A 5,197-nucleotide genomic window follows, 5' to 3' on the forward strand; every position below is an offset into this window, starting at 1 on the left:
CCTCCCATAGACCAAAATACAATGGAAGCTCCAGGGTATGACATGGAGAAGGGCAGAAGACAGCTGGAAACTATGGCAAAGAATAAATAGCATAGAACATAAATATAATCATACCCAGAAGGTCCTTTAATAGCCTTCACTTTTCTTCATAAAGTAAAAGGCTCTAAATAACTAAATAAATACATTTATTTATACAAGTAAAAGCATTGAGTAGTTTCTATACATCCTGTTGCAACTTGCTCAGATATTCAATAGTTTGTTAAAAACTTGTTGTAATGACACTGACATCTTTTGCATTTCCCCATAGTTCTTTAGTGTAATATCATCTAAACATTAAATTCCCCTTAATTGTCACAATTGAAATGGAGCAATGAAAATCTTTTAAACTTTTTTTGACAATTTAACAAATATTTCTATCGACTGGATTTCTAGAAGTTGAATTACATGGTTAAAATCTTTGAAAGTAAAATAAGATAGGTGTTGAAAAGTTGTTTTCCTAAAAGATTATAACAACTGAAGTTGCTAAAACAGTAAAAAAAAAAAAAAAGCCCAACCTTTTTTTTTTCCAATTTTGGATATTTTCAAATTTTACAGTTTTGCCAACCTAAGAGATGAAATAATTATAAGCTGTTGTTTTAATTTGCATTTTCCAGATCAGTAGAGAAGATGAGCATTTATTTGTGTTTATTATTCATTTGCATTTCTCCATTTAATAGTTTGTTCTTACATTTGTCTATTTTCTATCTGCTTTTCTTCTTGTTTCTAATTTCTAGAAACTCTTTTTACATTAGGTCAATGTCTTATCCCTACTAGGTATTAAAGTTAACATACTAAAGGGTACCTTTAAGCAGTACTGCTCAGACTTTAATGTGCATAAGTATCACTTGGGCATCTTGTTAAGATGGAGTATCTGATTCAGTTAGCCTGGGGATGACACCGAGAATCTTCATTTCTAACAAACTTCAGTGCTATTGGTCCACACTCCATATTTTAAGTAATAGAGCAAACTAGTTTTGTCTGGCAGGATTTCATTACACTCAAAAAGCAATGTGTGTTAGGATATTCTTTTTGTTAAACAAAAGCACTAAGAATGATTGAATGAAAGTGACCTGTGTGGAAATAAGGCAACTGTAGTTGTGGCATTATCTGGAAGCATAATCTTTCTAGGGAACTGTCAAGGTACAGATATGGTGGGAGGATAAAAATTTATCTTCTATTTAATCTCTACTTACCTTTAGGTCCTTATACTTTTGGTTTCCAGCTTCCTATTTTTAAAAAAGAAAAGAGAAAAAAAGAAAAAAAGGATAGTAATCCTTGAATATTTTTTTCCCCTGAAGACCAAAAGCAAATTATTAATGTCATTTGTAAACTCCAACAAATTAGGATACAGAGTTATTTCACTGGTCTATGCAAAACCTTCGGGAGTCTGCAAAGCCAGTGAAACCATTTAACCATGAAGCATATGGACGGTAAGTCTGGCTTGTATGTGCGGTGAAGTCAGAGTGCTTAGTACATTTTTCTAATACTCCCCAAATTCTTAGATAAACTCTCTGCTTCAAAGTGTGAATTGCCAAAAACATATTCAAATCACCTTGGACTTGACTTTAAAAAAAAGTCTATCCACTTGCATGAATGAAAGAGATGGGGATAGAAACCAAGAGACAGCATCCCTAACAGGGTCTTGTCTGCACAATCTATCCCCAGTCTTCAGCCAGCCCTGGATTATGGACAAACTGTACCTAGTACACTCAGGGAGCTCCCCGATCTTAGACTTGATCTGGGAGAATTCCCATGTGGAATTGCCTCTCAAAGTGTTTTTTACTGCTGCTCCACTATTTGGCCCCTCGTTTTTTTTTTTTTTTTTTAATTAATTAATTTATTTCTTACATGATAGAGAGGAAGGGAGAGAGACAGAGACATAGAGTGAGAGAAAGAAAAGAACAACCCCAAAAGAGTCTTCCCATTGCAATGCAGCCCCAATCTCAGGTGGTCTGGAATCTGGGCAGGTAGGCATGCCTTTCATATTCAGGGAAGTTGTAGGATGTGAACTAGGGATGTTTCCCAGGTGGATCCAATTGTACCCTGGACTCCTGTTACAACCTGGCCCCATTGCACTTGATTTTTGGGAAACCACTTCTGAAGTTGTCCTCTCAGGACTTCCTGAATATTTAGCTGTGGTAAGTGTCAGGTGCTGAGTTCTCTATGACTCTGAAGCTAGGCCATCATAGTAAGTTGCCTGGATCACACACATACACTCTGAGGCAATGTACGTCTTCTAAATTACCGTAGTAATTATAGCACAAGTGGAATTGAGAATATGGACTCGTCCAACTGACTGACTATGGCAAACAGTGACAAGCTTTTTATGAATCTTGTTTTGTCTTCTTCCAGAACATACAGCTAGACAAAATTCTTCACTTTGGTATTTAAGTTCTAACCAATAGGTTATACGTGGAAGTCACATGTGTTAGCTGGTATTTAATAGGTGGGACTCAGAATTCCGAGAATTAAAAACTGAGACTTTTAATAAATGAATTTTCCTTTTCTACCACCTGATCCCCTGCCTGCTGGCTAAACACAGAGGACTTTGTGGTCCAAGCAGAGAACTGTGAGTGTGCACAGATCATGGGTCCCTGAATCTTGTGTGGAAGGAATACCCACCAGTCAAAACTGCCTATTTTGGATTTTATCTGAGAGAGTTATTTATGCATATTTATATGCATATTTATTTTAGGGTTTGTTACAGTATTAGAGTTATCTTAAACTAATGTACTCTCTATTTTGTGTAGATCGCTGAGATGCTTCCTAGTAGCTAGCACAAGCATTGCAGTTTCTTGAGGAACCTTAAAAATTATACAAGACAGATGAGTGAAAGAAAAAAGTGAACAAGATACCCAGATGAGCATATGGCTGGAGAATCTTAGTTTGAAAACAGAGCCTTTGACATATGGGGAAACATTCTTGTCCTTTATCTCACACTGTCATTTTTTTTTTTTTTTAGTTAATAATTGTCACAAAGCTTAGAAATCAGTCAATAAGCAGTTGAAAATGCATCATGTGACTACTCTCCACCCTTCTCTGTTTAATTACTTTCTTTCTGCCCAAGCCTGGAACAACATGATTATTCTTTAGAAAATGAAAACTGAGTGAAAGTCATGTGATGTTTCTTTTTGATGTTTTTGGCAGTGATGATAAAAATTGTAGACTGAAATGGTATTGTATGAAGTCTGGATCAATTGCCATATTAAGGTAGAAGGAATTTCCTCTTTTCACTGTCTGGGTCAATTCTTGGAGGAGCTGGAGAGTTTGTTCTCTAGGTTGAAGTAACGTAGAATACTGATAACATATGAAGGACCCTCTGATTGGATTCACCAGCTTTTTCCAACTTACACCTCACTTGAACGTTAGGATGGCTTTTGCAAAATAAGTAGAGATTGCCAAGGTTTGTTAAAAAGGGTCCTAGGTTTCATTGACCAAAAGTGGAATGTTTAATCATCTACCAAAAAAAAAAAAAAAACACAACCTAAAATAAAACTAAAAAAAAAAAAAACCTTGGGATTCTAAGTCCCACCTGTTAAATTATTTGTCCTTCTAATAGACGCAAGAATGAAAAGCGTATGTTCAACATTATTTTGGACCCATTTTCTGTGGCGAGAAACCAAGGTAAACACATTTTTCCTGATGTCATTGTTGATATTAGTTCAGCTCATGTGATGCAGGCGTAGTTGTGTGAACCATTTGATTTGGATCCATCCTTGGCCAGAGTTGGACACCGTAGTGAGAAAGGCTAAGCCTGCAAAAAGCAACAGCCTGGGGGCCCCAGGTCTTTTGTGGAGCACCAGGCTCGGGCATTCTGCTGCAAAGATGTCCTTTGAATCCCTGAACTTGGCTCTCACTTTCTATCATTTCTGTTTGGAAATGTTCCACTCACTTCCTCACGTATATTTGTTCTGACTTCTTATTTGTCCAGTACCACTGTCATTCCCTTTTTAAAATTTTACATAGAGATGCACATACATATGGTTGCTTATAAATAGTAGTTTTAAAAAAAATGTTCTGTTTTAATTTTTGGCCCCCTTTTCTCTTCTTCCCCCTTTGCCTCTCTTTAATATATGTTAATAACTTAGTATGTTTTATTTCTCAACTTTTCCCATGTTTGCAGATTTATTTACAGATACATAGGCTCAGATATATTTTTATTTTTGTGTGTCATTTTTAAACTCTCTTTTCTTTAATGCTTACAGTTTAACAAGAGTTCCCAGGGTAGTACATGAGTTTTGTTCTCAGGGTAGCCACCCCAAACACAGTTAGTGTGTAATAGAGTTTATTACTGTATTTGTTTATCCCAGAAATTATTTGAGGGAAATTTTGTGCCCAAATGGCTTAGGCATTATGGAGAGAAGTATGAACTGGATAGTGATCTCAGAGAGTTGTAAGTGTGTGTGCTTGGCTTTCTCTTGGGAGAAAGGGCTTGTGAGAGCCCAACAGAAAGCACCGGGCCAGCATGTGGGGTTCAGGCTTATTCTTGCCACTGAGCTTATTGCTTTTCTGGAAGAATGTGTTTCAAGTCTCAGTTTGGAATGACATAAAACCCTCATGTCTGCCTCAGGCTCATGTGGGAAGGGTATCTGGCATGGGCAAAAGGAGTGAGGCCAGGAGGAGTGGAGCCCTACTGCAGGGGGTGGAACAATGGTGGGCTTTCTGCCCGAGGAGTCCTGTGCAACTGTGGTGGTGAAACAGGTCAGATGGCAGTTTTGTTGGGTATGATTGTTTACAAGTCTGGTATTTTTACATCAGGCACCAGTTACAAAGATGTCTTTCCTCCATTGCTTGTGTGGTTACTACACATGTGTGTCTTGACTTCCCAATCAGACTGTAACCGGCCTGCTCAGGAGGCAGGATCTGTGACTCCTGCGTCTTACGCTTTCCTTGTGTCGTGTAAGGCAATGCCGGTGCTAGAATCATTAATTTGAATGCTATGCTGCTGAGCAGAGAAATAAAAGTAAAATTGTGCATGAACATTTACATATGAGACTACATCTCCTATGGACTTGGAAATCTATTTTGTTTAATGTTTTTTTTCTCTTTTTTCTTTAATTTTATTTATTAATTATTATTATTATTATTATTATTAATTTATGGCATGTGTGCTCACCAGAGAGAGAAAGAGGTCAAAAAAGAGAGGGGAGGCTGGGGG

This window comes from Tupaia chinensis, unplaced genomic scaffold (genome assembly GCF_000334495.1).
Source record: "Tupaia chinensis unplaced genomic scaffold, TupChi_1.0 Scaffold144952_1, whole genome shotgun sequence".
In the NCBI taxonomy this organism is placed as follows: domain Eukaryota; kingdom Metazoa; phylum Chordata; class Mammalia; order Scandentia; family Tupaiidae; genus Tupaia; species Tupaia belangeri.